General features: G+C 38.9%; 1 pseudogene; it reads right to left on the reverse strand.

The window, feature by feature from the left end:
* Positions 1-592: 592 nt before the first annotated feature.
* Positions 593-1,199, reverse strand: LOC148037862 (E3 ubiquitin-protein ligase SINAT2 pseudogene; annotated as a pseudogene).
* Between the last annotated feature and the right edge of the window lie 13,847 nt (positions 1,200-15,046).

Here is a 15,046-nt window from a genome sequence, read left to right on the forward strand (position 1 = left end):
ATGGGCATACATATCATGCATCATTTGCTATTCTTAACACCCCCCCTCAAATGATGAGTTCCTACACCTATTGGCATTTGCCCCCCCCCCCCACATGCGAACATGGACTAGGAGACTAGCTCTTTGGCAGTCTTAGTCAAGTCAAGCTTGAAACTTTACATTTTTGGTAGGGTTTGTTACATCCACTATGGGAAGCAGATCCACTAAGGGAATTTGAGATCCACTATGGGAAAGATCCACTTTGGGAAAACATGATCCATGATGGAAAAACTTTGCAAAACATTTGTTTGTAGCACCGGAAAGCATTTTCTTCTTCATGTTTCTTTGGCATTCTTTCTTCTTTGTCTTCATGGTCTTTTTGGCCTTCTGGGTCTTCGATCAAAGCTTTATCTGAGGGAAGTTGTAGAAGACCTTCCTTTTCACCTATAACTAATTTTGTGAAGTAGGAATTATCAAAAACCAAGGGATTGCTAGTCCATGCCCCTTCAAAGCTAGATCTGTCTTTGTGGGCATGGCCCAAGGTGTGCGCCCTTGACAAAGCAACAATCTCCTTGTCACCCAGGCCCATGCGGCCAAAAACATCTCGTAGGTGTCAAGCACCTTTAGTTACATTTTCCACTTCTTGAGGGTTTGACTTAACATAACGATGATTAAAAGTGCACCCATTGTGCATATCCACTTTTTGGTCAACCCTCAAATGTGCCACTAGAGTGGGTATGTCACTAGTGATTGAACACTGAGAACTAGCATAAGGACAACTGTAAGGTCTAAAAGCACAATGAGCCTCATGTTTTTGCTTACTATAGTAAGGAAAGACTTCAGTATAGCCAAGACTATGATATTTCTAGGGAAGCTCAAGTGACTATGCAACCTTTTCCAATGCAAGACACCTAATATTCCCGAGTTCATATCTGCAAGTTGGGTAGCGATTGTGAATACACACCTTGCAATTGGAGCAGTGTATGCCCATTTGCACATTGATGAATAGGAGGATACATTGGGTTTGTGCAAACTGGGCACTCTAAAAGCTCATGGACATTGCTAGTAGGTGAGATGCCAGCTTTAGCAAGAGATGCTGTTGCCTTTGGCATAGAAACACATCCCCCATCTGAGAGTGACAAATTGGTAATGCTTGAACTAATTTCATCTTCTTGCACTGTAGACTCTCGAACTTCCACACATACAGTCTTTGGGGCCATTCTTTCTTATATAGAGCAAAAAGTTCTGCCCAAATATATGCTTTATGCTTACTTCACTTGCTGATCATTCAAAGTAGCCTTACGCTCATTTTCCTATACAAGGGAATGCAAGTATTTGCAAGATCGATAAGCAGAAGCACACTTAGATCACAGAAAGGCACCTATTCCCCAAAAAACTTGGGAAGAATTGGCATTCACAAATTCCCCATCGTTAGATTCATCTCCTGGCGGTTGCACAAAAGGAGGCCAATGGTCTTGAGAGACTCCATAGATCACAATGCAGAATATGGTGGTAACCCTAGATAATAATGATGGTGAGGATGATGGTGGGTAGCAAGAAGAAGAGCATCATCTCTCCCTTCTCTTTATTCAATCTCTATCAGAGACAAAATTAGACCCCTGGACCAAGCTATCCCCCTTCCTTAGCACCTCCAATGCAAACCTCAAGCCAAGTTTCTTGAGCAACGCCTCCTTCCTTGAGCTCCTTCACCTCATACAAGACAATGGATGTGTGCATGGATTGAAGAAGTTGAGATGGAAATAGGATGTGGACTTGTACAAGGAGAAGAATGAAAGAGGGACAAATTGTAGAACTTGCAAAGAAGAATAAATCACACCACTAGCTACCTAGCTCAGCCATGGCTCTAATACCATGTTGAGAAACACGGATCTAGAGCTATGCTACTATGGCAGACGAAGGTTATAAACGTAAAACATGACTGAGATAAAGAAATACAACTCAAGTGAATTAGGTTCCCAGAGTGACACATAATGATAATACTATATATGTGAAATGAGTGTCAAGTACATGCTTATATAGCTTTTGGATAGTACTACTATACCTCACTGTGCTTACAGGATTCTGTCATCTCTTTCTAAATCATACATCATATGTCTATCTTTCATACAAAGGCACTTATGGGCATACATATCAAGCATCATTTGCTATTCGCAACATCCAAAACAAACTTATTTTAGCCTAATATTTCAATTTTGTATCCTATGATAGAAATAGAGCAATATATCTCCAAATAGTCCACAAAAACTCTTGATTTGAGACAACCAATAATGACCTTCAAACATAGAATAGGGATAGATCAAGAACTCTATGAGTAGTAGTAGACTAAATAAAATCCATGTTCGTTTGAAGAATAAATTTGTCAAAATAGAGTTGTCACGATAACCCTTTTTCTATTCTATCTTTTTGTAGGTATATTGACAGACACTACAAGATAAAGGCCTCATACCGATGTTTAAAGCGACGAAAATTTTCACAATTTTTTTTTTCCGTTGTCATTGCTAAACACGTCGGTATTAGCATCTCCATAGAACCATCTCTACTTGCATTGCTATTAGCATCGCTATCTGCGTCGTTATTGACGTCGCAAAATCTGTGGCGTTACACCAATAAGGATGCAGATAGGGATGCCAATTGTGACGTCAATAGCGACGGTTATAGAGAAAAAAAAATTGTGGTAGGACAACATGTAGCACAATGTGCTGTAATTACATTCTGCAAATGGGTTACATATAAAGTGTACAATGGTCGTCAAAATGAAGGCAAATTGTACTTGAATCCACTATACTAATACATAAAATAAATACAAGATCACTTAATGAAAGTGCTAATGGAATCATGGCAAGATACAAAGGATGATAATAACATAGTACATAGAAAATTCCTATATAAATTACATGACCAAAAGAAGAAGAATATGTGCACTCCACGAATCCAAGTGGGAGTTATAGATCCTGGCCATCCAAAAGCTTGTCCCGGTGCAAAGGAGCATCGAACGGACTCTGAAAAAAAGAAACAACTAGACATCAATCCACCATACAATAATGCATTTTAATACCTAAAAACAGTTGGAAAAATTAATAACTAAAAATTCGACGGTTAGAAGAGGGAGGAGGAAAAAGGAAAAAGTGGGGGAAAGGCTAGCAGGACATGGCTATCAAGTTAAACTGGAAGTCCAATGAAAATAGGGCAGGTTCACATGGAAAAATGTGAAAAATAGGCACGAAAAAGGCCCGAAAACTCGCAAAAATTAATAACGGATGAGCCGTGCATCGAAATGATAGAGTAAAAAGGAAAAATGTCAAGGGGATTGGGTAGGACCATGTTGTCTTGATAGTTTAGGCTATCCTAACTGCATGTTTTTAGGCCGAAACTATGGTGTATCATGGTCAATACCTTGCTCATCATTTCCAGTACCATTTCTTGCATTTTTAGGAGTATTTATAGTAGGTATATGTTGTTGTCCACTAGGCACAAATGACTGTCTAAAAGGTACATTCTCCCTGAAAACAACCCTCTTGACTTCCTCAGTCTTCTCAGGCTGCTTATGCATGCAATCTTCATGGAAGATGATATCACTTTTGCATACTATCTTTCTTTACTTAGGATCCCAAAGTGTATACCCCATCTTACCCTCGTCATCGTATCCTAGGAATATGTATTTATAGGACTTTGGTTCCAATTTTCTGCATTCTTCTTTCCATATGTGCACAAAAGCCTCACAGCCAAACACTCACAAATGAGTATAAGAAGGTGGCTTTCCTAAGGGACTTCCCCCCCAAAGACCTATTTGGTGACCTATTAATTAGATGAAAGGCTATCATAACAACCTCTGCCCAAAAGCCATGGGGTAATGCAACATGAGACATCATCATACGGACCTTATCCTGTATCATGTGCTCTGCAACTCAATTTTGGGGTGGATTATGAGAGGTAGTGAGCTCCCTCTTTATCCCCTTTCTGTCACAAAATGCCTGAAAGGATTTGGACACATACTCCCCACCATTGTTAGAGTGAAGACACTTAAGTGTCTTATCAGCTTGATTCTCAACCAATGATAAGAATTTTTGAAACTTTTCAAGCACTTCGTCCTTGCTATACGAATAAGGTAAACCCATACCTTTGGAGTAGCATCATCGACAAGTGTGACAAAGTATTTATTTCCTCCTACAAATAATCTTGGCATTTGACATACATCAGAATGTACTAGCTCTAGAGGCAAAGATTTCAGTGAAAGAGACTTTTTATGAGATGCCCATGCATGCTTACCATAAACACAATGATCACAGTGCTCAAAATCAGCATAACAAAGACAAGGCAAGTAACCCAAACAAGAAAGTACTTTCATTCCCATTTGACTTATGTGTCCCAATTGGCCATGCCATAAGGAAACTCTTGGCTACTTAGTCATGGTGACAACATGGTCATGCACATTAGATACATGAAGTGGATACAAAGTATCACTCTTGCAACCTCTAGCAATAACCCTGGATCCCTTATAGATCTTCCATTTCCCATCACCAAAGGTGGTATGAAAACCATCGTCATCTAGTTGTCTAGTACTAATCAAGCTCTTCTTGAGCTATGGTACATGCCTTATATTCTGAAGAATGAAGATATATCCATGCTAAAACTATAGTTGCACACTGCGAATGCCTGCAATGTCACATTTATAATTGTCCCCAAGATGGAAAACACCATGTTGACCTCTTGTATAGTCTGTAAACCACTCACGGTGAGGGGTGACATGAAAAGAGGCACCTGAATCAAAATCCAAGTGTGCATGTCATTATCTATATCAACTATCAAAGCATGTGCAATGAAACATGAAGAGACAAAGATTACATCACTCCCATTGTCACTCTCATGGCTAACTACATTCACCTCTTCAATCTTTACATTGCTCTTCTTAGCAGACTGACTCTCTTTCTTCTCTTCCTTACTACCATCCGTCTTCTTGCCCTTCCCTTTCTCTTTCTTCCATTTATAGCAGCCACGTTTGGAGTGACCGTTCTTGCCACAATGATGGCATTAAACATCCTTACCACGTGATTTACTGCATCCCTTGCTATCAAATTTGCCTTTTTGTTGTGATCTACCTCTAGTATGCAGAGCATCGGAAGACTTACTAGATGCATTGTTTTGCTGATTCATTTCTTCCATGAGTAGAGCACTCTCTACACCAGCATACAAAAACATAGCATTAGAATGGCTCATAGAAATCTTGAAGGTATCTAGCTCTTTGGCAAAGTGCAAAGCAAGAACGTAGCTTTGAACTCATCATCAATATTGAACTTCAAAGTGGAAAGCTGGCTGAAAGTGGAGTTAAACTCACTAAGGTGAGTAGACATTGCAGTACCCTCTTTCACACACAAGCCCATGAGTTTCTTCAGCTAGTAGACTTTGCTTGCAGCACTCTTCTGGGCATACAACTCTTCGAGTCACTTCCAAATGTCATAAGTAGAATCCAACCCTTCAATGTTAAACAACAAGGCATTAGAAATTGATAACTCAATGGTCAAGCATGCAAGATCATTCAACTCATCCTGCTCTACATGAGCTAGTTTTGTTCCCTTTACTTTAATCAACTTTGTTTACTTCTTCTACAACAAGATATTATAGCATTTCTTTTGCCAAACTGCAAAGTTGTGTGCTCCTTCAAGCTTCTTGATATGCATAAGATGATTGTCATTATTGCTAGCCATGATTCACAGCCAAATAACTGTATGAGAGTAAATGACAGCTAATGCCAAGCAATGAAAGCTCCAAAATCCACTCGGTAGTATGTTAGGAATATCCCCAAGTATGTACAGCAAGAACATACATCAATTCATTGCCCAAAATGCCTCAAAATTATTCAATGATAGTAAACATATCAATTTCCTAACAAAAATAGAGTGCAATCTTGAAATTCCTAACAATACAAATGGTTGTCTTGCAATTCAGGAGTGCAGTCCTGAAATTCCTGACAACACATGTAGCTGTCCTCCTACAATTCAGGAGTGAAGTCTAGAAATTCCTGACAATTTAGGTGGTTGTCTTGCAATTTAGGAAATTGTCTTAAATATATAACAATAGACATGTAAGTAAAGCTGATCCAAAAGATGAGCTCTAATTACTACTCAAATGCATTCCAGAATCAAATCCAAGCATGTAACATCAACCATAAGCATGAATACATAGAATAGAATGCTCGATACCAAGTCTAGAAGCAAGACATAATGCATAAACATTCAAAATGTCATTCAACCATGTTATTCCAGTAGTCAAATCTCCATCAAAACTGAGTGAAATCTCAATCAAAATCAATCTAAATACACTTCAATACATAGGCATGTCATTCCTCAGTGTCTTGACATCACTTGAGCATGCATACGCATCAACATGCATGTCCAAGAACCAATGTCATTAAAGGACAAAGAGTTGTCTGTAAATTGCAGGCTGTGGATTGTGTATTCTAGCCACAAGCACATCTACAAACTGAGCCAAATCCTTGCCAAGATTAGCTCAAAATGGCTTCAGGACAATGTCACATAATTCCCAAAGCATCTAGCATCAAGATATCCAATAGCCATCAAATGAGCATCAATCTCAAGAGAGCAAGTGCTGCCTTTTTTATTACAGATGTGAATATTGTGTGTTTCAGACCTAAAGCTGAATGTATATCAATCCCAAGTGTAATACTACACTTCAATGCTCAATGTTAAGCATTAGATGCAAAGTTTGGAGCAGAACCATGATACCAAATGAAGAGGAGTAGTTGGTGTAGGTCCTGAGTATACTGAAAACTAGATTTTCATACCCATGCTGATGACACCCTCAATCCTGAAGGGATTAAAATGCTGGTCCAAGTGTTGGAGATGATGGGGAGGGTCCCCAAATGGCCAACGATGGCTACCAACAAGCTTGAATGAAGAGGATAGCTTCAAGCTTCAAGAAGAAGCTTCAAACCTTGCTACCCTACACATAGACTCTTCACAATGAACTCTTCTTCAACTTCAAGCTCTTGCACCTAAAGAAATGCCAAGCTCCTGATTGCCCTGAACCAAGCTCTGATACCAATTTTTTGAGATAGCTGCAATGGAGCTTCTATATGGAGATGCAGGTTGAGAGAGAGAGAAAAGATAGAGACACATGATTCATGGTACTAAAGAGTATACCTCAATAATGATTTTAAATAGGTATATGTAGTATGTACGGCCTGATGGGTGGACATGGGCACTTCCCTTTATCCCAACATCCTTCTTGATGCTTGCGACCAAATTGGATAGGTAGTCCTTCAAAATTTCACGTCCTAGAGTACTTGTAGGTAGTAGGGGTTTGGGAAGTCTCTTTAATCAATTCATAGATGGTTGGGTTGATCCAGGGGGTCCTCTATTCTAGTTTTGATTCAGAGCTCCTATTGAGACTCATGGTTGTAGGTTTCAATTGGTAGCACTCCATTGTTGTTGTTGAGTTGCCATTGGGGGAATTTTTTGAGACCGTTGTTGTTGTGGTTGAACCATCATTTGAGGTATTGCCATCTATGGCTACTGTGGATTCAGTGCACTATACTATGGCATTGTTTTCATCTGAGGGTATGTGTGTAGGAAACAATCCCTAGAATTGCATTTGGTGGCTATACCATTATTGGCATAGGAGGAGGTAGGACTCCTCTTCCTAAGGTCATCAACAACCTTGGTTCAACTTCATCATAGAGTCTTGTACCTTCCATTGTAGCTTGCAAATTGACTGGTCTTCACAATTCTACAAATTTACAAACTTCTTGTTGTAGGCCTCTAAGAAGAACTCCCTTCTCAATGCCTTCATCTAAGTGATTGTTGGTCCATCTCTTTAGAATGGATTTCATTCTAGAGACATATGCTTCCACCTATTCACTAGAGGACTAATTTAGGTTCATGAACTTCTCTCCATCTTCTCTTAGAATCTTCACTCTTGAATTTAGTGAGAAAGGCCAATTTAGGTGGTCCCACATGCCAAAATTTCATACTGATTGTCTCTCATACCACTAAAATGTGGTCCCTTTGAAAGTGGCCGAGAATATCGCCAACCAATGCTCATGGGTCTTGGGATTGTTAGCTACACGCACTACCATCCTGAACTCAACTACATGAAGATCAGGGTCTTTATTGTACTCTCCCTTAGATATGGGCAAAGAGACTACATTCGCTAGCCTCTCATCAATATTTCAAGGACGGATCTAACTAAGAAGGGGACCTTGAGTTGCCATGGGAACTTCTATAAAGAGTGCCACGCACTAGGGCATCAAAGAAGGCTTATGCTACTAGCTTGTTCTCAACTTTGATTTTTTCCTTCTCTTTTCTCATGTACCTCTAGACTCATTCTAGTATTTTCCTCTTGATTGCATCATTCATCAGGGAGCTAACTCCACCCACTTTGTTTATACTCAATAGAACATAGTCAAAGTTTCTAGAGGACTCTTTAGCTAACATTTCTTCTACTTCCTTCTTTTTGACATCTTTGAATTCACCTTTTACTCCACTGTAGAGGGGAAGATATTCATCTCTGAAGGTATCAAAACTCATTCTTCTAAGCATCATTGTGGTGCCATCATCATAGTAATGCCAACTTCTTCTAATGGTTTTAATAGTGTATATTGTGAAGAACACTCTGTCTACTAGCTTCTAGTGGATTGCTAATTGGACAAACAAAAACTTGTCAATGCACCAAATATCTCACGTATCTTGCTATTGAGCATCTATGAATAGATTTCAACTATTTTCCTTCTTGTTCTCATGAAATTCAATTGACTACGACTCATGAAGTTTCTTCACAATTTCTCACTTGATGATGTCTAGAAACTCCTCAAGGAACACTAGATCTTCCATGGATGATCATTCTCTCTATTTTTGCACTTCAGCTTGCTCCTAGACAATTTTCCACCAAGATGCACATCTTTGTTGCTTCAAGAGGGAGAGGAAATAGTCAACCTCATAAAGCCTGCATCAAGATGGTAATATGTATTTGCCTTTGTGGGGTAAATTTATTGTAGAAAGTGACTTTGGTAATGAGAATCTCCAAATCTTCAATGGTTGAAGGAACTTTGCAAGCATCCATTGATTTCTTCTCCTCTCAACAATGCCATTTCCTTCATTTTCAACCACTTTTGATATTTGTTGATGGTAGTATTCCCTGGCTGTGCACAAAAAACATGGAGTCCCAAGAGGAACACCAAGAAAATTGGAAATGTACTAAAAGAAAATCTATCTTGTATCATCAACAAACATCTTTTTCATATTTTAATTGATCACAACAAGGAAAAGAACACTAGGAACACGAAATCTTCATGCAGCTTCATGGAAACAGTTCTCCCACACAAATTTAACTTGAACAAAATCGATTATGCTCTTGATATTCTTCATAGAATTCATCAATAAATCATAAAACACAAGACAATACACCACTTTGAATGGAAATCATCACATAGTATTCTTCTTCAAAGGTTCCATAGCTTTCTCTCATAATCTCTCACTCACAAATACATTGTTTTGCATAGATGTAGCTATCTCACACACACACTCTTTCTTATACATGATCTCTCTCAAATGATGAATAATAATCATCCATAACCTCTCTTTGGTCGTGGATATCCCTCCCAAGAGGTATGTCTACTATGAGAGGTCACCAGAGCCACTATAGTATTCTTTTGCAGCTCAACAATGTCACTATCACTTTAGTTTTTACTTGAGTCTTTAGCACCTACTTCTTTCACTTCTTTGAGCTATTTTGAACTTGTATTAATCTCTTCTCAAGGTTGGAAAACTTTCCCAAGCTACAAATTCATCAAATATAACACTTATAGAGGCATGCAAAACATAAACAAAATAGAGATAGAGGCTCTACAAAGTGGTCAACATAGAGTTAATAGAAAGACATAAAAAAGCCTTTAGCTCAACTTAAATCATTCAAAACCATCAAGAATCAATCAATAAGCTTCTAAACACTGTCAAAATCCATCAATCATTATTCCAACCCCTCATACAAAACAAAAGCTCAATAGACTCAATCGAAACCAATCAGACACTAATAGGACATCAATAGAACATGTCAGAACATCATATCTCCACTGAAAAATATAATGAGCTTCTCTAACCTAATCAAACTCATCCAAAACAATCTCAAACTTCCAAATCAACTAATAATCATTAAAAAATCCGTAAAAAATCAATCATTTAATCCATTAAAAAAAACAAAATCAGCCCAAAAATCAAGTCTTCTCAACCCTCAATAACCCTATATATGTCACTGGTATTATATCCCCATTGTTTATCATTCTCTTCCCTTTCTCTCTACCCTCTCTCTCTTCTCTCTTCTCTCTTCTCTCTCTGCCCTCTCCTCTCTCTTCTCTGTGTACCATCTACTCTCTCCTCTCTATATTCTCTTTTCTACCTTCTTTTACCCTCCTCTCTACCCCCTACTCTCTCTTCTTTCTAACCTCTACTCTCTTCATCTCATCTCTGTCCTCTGTCCTCTATCCACCTCACTACTCTCTCGACCTCACCTCTACTCTCTCTCATATCTCCACCTTACTCTAATCTCTCCACCTCACCTCAACTCCCTCTCCTCTCTTCACCTTATCTCTCTCTCCTCCCTCTTGTCCACTTTTTTCTCACTACCTCCTCTCTCTCTCTCTCTCTCTCTCTCTCTCTCTCTCTCTCTCTCTCTCTCTCTCTCTCTCTCTCTCTCTCTACCTTCTATTCTCTTACTAATCTTTTCTATCTCCTCTCCCTATGCCCTCTCTCTACTCTTTCTCTTTCCTCTGTGTGTGTGTGTGTGTGTGAATATTACAATTTTTCCAAAAAAATTTGGGGTTTATTTTATTTATGATTTTAAAGTTTAACAATAGTGTTAAGATTATTGAAATTTTAATAGTTTGATTTTATTCTCAAAGTAAAGTTGATAGTTTAATTTTATTTTAAAAACTTATTTTTGGGGCTTATTTTATTTATGATTTAAAAGTTTAACAATAGTGTTAAGATTATTGAAAATTTAATAGTTTGATTTTATTCTCAAAGTAAAGTGTTTTAGTGTTAGCTTTTCTATGGAGTTAGAATTCATAATAATTTGATTTAATTTTCTTAAAGTATGTGTGTTTAAATGTGATTTTTTGAACTTTAAGAAATTGAATAGTTAGATAAGTTATAACTTTGTGAAAACATTTTATGAATTAAATAAGTAACTTGGTTGAAATTAAATGTTGATTAGAAAAAGGAAGAGATTCTTTTATATGTATATTTAGTAGCAAATGCTAAGTCTTTGCTCCATAGGTCGACTCGACCATCGAGACCACCTGACAGGTTTGTTCCTAGTATGCAGTATGTTGTAGATTATGTCATGTTGATAGATTGTGGTGAGCCGTCATGCTTCAAGGAAGCAATGACTAGACCGGACAGCAAGAAGTGGTTCAAGGCCATGCTATTGGAATTGAAATTACTTGATAAGAATGGTGCTTGGGACTTGGTGCAGCTACCTAAAGGGTAGAAAACTCTTCCATGCAAGTGGGTTTACAAGATGAAGGTCACTTCTGGTTCCTCACCAAAGTACAAAGCAAGACTAGTTGCAAAGGGGTACAAGCAAGAACATGAAATTGACTTTGATGAGATCTTCTCTCTTGTAGTAAACATGACTATCTTGAGAACCATTTTGGGCTTGGTTGTAATTGAGGATATGGAGCTCATACAAATGGATGTAAAGACTACATTTTTACATGGTGATCTGCATGAGGACATATATATGAAGCAGCCTGAGGGTTTTGTTGCTAAAGGCAAAGAGACGATGGTCTGTAAACTGAAACAAAGTTTGTATGGGCTGAAACAGGCACCGAGGGAACGGTATCATAAGTTTGATACTTTCATGTAGTCTCAAGAATTTCACAAAAGTCAAGTCGATCACTGATTGTACACCAAGAAGGCAGTAGTAGATGGTAGCCTGATTATCTTGGATTTGTATGTTGATGACATATTGATTGTTGGTGGCAAGGATACTCATGCCTTGGATTCATTGAAGCAAAGTCTTCATGGCAGCTTTGACATGAAGGATCTTGGTGATGCCAATCACATTCTTGGGATACGAATACTCAGAGATAGATTGAAGGGGCTACACTATCTATGTCAGTTGGAGTATGTATCCAAGATTTTGTAGCATCAATGTGAAGATGGGGAAAGAAATCACAGTTCCATTGCCTCGGTATGTGAAACTTAGTACAGAGGATAGCCCTACATCTGATGATGAAAAGGCTGAAATGGCCAAGATTCCATATGCTTTAGCCATTGACAGTTTGATGTATGCTATGGTTGCTACACGTCCAGACATTGCCTTTGCATTGGGAGTGGTTAGTAGGTACATGATGGCAAACCCTAGCAAGAAGCATTGGGAAGCAGTGAAAGGTATTATGAGATACCTCAAAGGCACTAAGGATTTGTGCATCTAGTTTGGTAAGCAGAAGGCATTTGTCATTAGCTTTATGGATGCAAACTATGTTGGACATGGGAGACTGTAGGAAGTCCACTACAAGGTATGTGTTTAACTTCATAAGGGGATATGTCTCTTGAATATCTAGGTTGCAAATGTGTGTTGCATTGTCTACTACAGAGGCAGAGTATGTGGCTTCCACTAAGGCATGCAAAGAGACCTTATGGCTATCACATTTGGTTGTGCTGAGCTTGGGATTACTGAGGTTCATGTTCTCCACTGTGATGGTCAGAGTGCTATCATATTAGCACAGAACCCTGTCTTTCATGCAAATACAAAACACATACAGGTGAAGTATCATTTCATCAGAGAGGTACTTGATAGCAAGAGCATTGAGGTGGTCAAGGTGCACACTAATGATAACCTTACAGACCTTCTCACGAAGGGTCTTCTAGTAGAGAGGTTTTCCCATTGCTAGTAGATGATGGGTATTGGATAGGTATCATCTCTTCAGCTTTGTACATACTTAGACTTAGTTGATTCTTTTCCTCTATCTTTGGGCACATTGCCTTCAAGGGGGAGGTTGTTGGTATAAAGGGCATTGCTCGTGTCTGCCTGTAAGTGCCATGCTTTACATAGTACATATACCTATCTAAAATCATTATTGAGGTACACTCTTCAGTACCACAAATTATGTGTCTCTATCTCTTCTCTCTCTCTCAACCTACATCTCCACACAAAAGCTCCATTGCAGCTATCTCAACAAAGGAGCTTTTGGATGTGATTACAGAAGAGCTGCAGACATTGAAGGTGAATACCCCCAACATATCCACTCCTACAGGAGGTGGAAGATATGTGATGTGATCTAATACATGGTGTGGAAAGTGCCATCATGCAAGACATTTAGCCATTGAATGTACTTGAAAACCAACTATCCCTAGAGCCTTTTATTCATACTATTTAAGGAGGAACCATACAGAGGATATTTTCTCTCTAAAGGAGATGCATGTAAGAAGAAAGAAATATGAAAAAGAAAGGTTCAACTTGTTGGAATCCAAGATGACCACCCAAGATATCAGACCAAAGCCTAAAGAGTTTGGTCCTAATTTCCACCCAAGGAGGTTTCCCGCTCAAAGTTATAGAGGAGACAGTTTGGTGGTGGCTACAGATATAGAGAAAAGGAACATATCTCATCGAATTGTCCAAACTCTTGAAGGTCCATGGAATACAAGCCCTTATGCAGTAGATGCAAAGGAGAAGGCCACACTGCAAAAGACCGTCCTAGTCTAACTAGCTCCTGTAAAAGCTACCCCTAATACCCAAAAAAAGACCCAAGAATCTGCCTGCAATTTGGTGGAATTGAAAGTTGCTACAATAACATGTCCCAAGATAGAAGAACCCAGAGTTCCAAAAGAGAACATTCCCTCTGCTAAAATGGTGAAGTTCAACCTTCCGAAGGAGAAACAAAATGGTGCACAGTGGAACAATGTAGTACATAAATCCAAATTACTCCGCCCTTGTGAAAGCTGAATTACTAAAGCTCCTTGAAGCTAAATTTATCTATCTAGTGGCCAATAGTGAATCAATTTAACCCATCCTGGTAGTACTGCAAGAAGAATGGCAAGATGTGAATATGTGTGGACTTTCAAAAGAGGAATTCCAAGATTAGGAAGAATCATTTCACCATCCCTTTCACAAACCAACTTTTAGACACAATGGCTAGCCATGAGCTCTATTCCCTCTTGCATGGATTGAATGGATACAACCAAGTCCAGATCATAGAAGAATATCAATCCAAAATCACCTTCACCATAGAATGGGAAACTTATGCTTACAGAGTGATGCCATTTGGGCTCTGTAAGGCTCCTGCCACATTCCAGTGAGTAATGATGGCTGCATTCCAAAACCATCTGCATGATTTTATTGAGGTGTACCTGGATGATTTCTTGTCTATAACCCAATCAGTGAGCATTGGGGACACCTCGAGTAGTGCGCCTTTAGAGTCTATCAAGAGTTCTTCTAGGCCGCATTGTCTCTGCACATGGGATAGCAAGAGATCATGCCAAGATTGAGAAGATCTCAACCTTAACAATGCCAACTAATATCAAATATTTGAGGGGATTCCTTGGCCAAGTGGGTTGCTATAGAAGGTTCATTGCACACTTTGCGACAAAGGAAACCTCCCTGCATAAGCTCCTACAGAAAGGTGTAGAGTTTTTGTGGACCACTGATTGTGATGAGGTGTTCAACACCATGGAATAGTGTTTGATTAAAGCACACATCCTACAACCTCCTGATTGGACAAAGGAATTTTATCTGCACACTGATACATCAGTTGAAGGGTTGGGTGCAGTTTTATGCCAAAAAGGCTTCTCAAAGTTAGATCAACCCATTTACCATGCCAATTGAAAGTAACTAATAGACAATGAAACTATACAGTGACATAGTTTGAATGCTTAGCAATGGTATTCACCTTGGAGAAGTTTTGACACTACCTACTCTCAACTCACTTCAAATTCTATGTGGACCGTGAGGCCCTGTCCTTCTTTGATGAACAAAGCATATGTGAAGGGAAGAATGATGTGATGGCTCCTTCTGTTCCAAGAGTTCAATTTTG

Source organism: Lygodium microphyllum, chromosome 4 (genome assembly GCF_053477565.2).
Source record: "Lygodium microphyllum isolate KBCC chromosome 4, Lygodium_microphyllum_v1.1.10, whole genome shotgun sequence".
Lineage (NCBI taxonomy): Eukaryota > Viridiplantae > Streptophyta > Polypodiopsida > Schizaeales > Lygodiaceae > Lygodium > Lygodium microphyllum.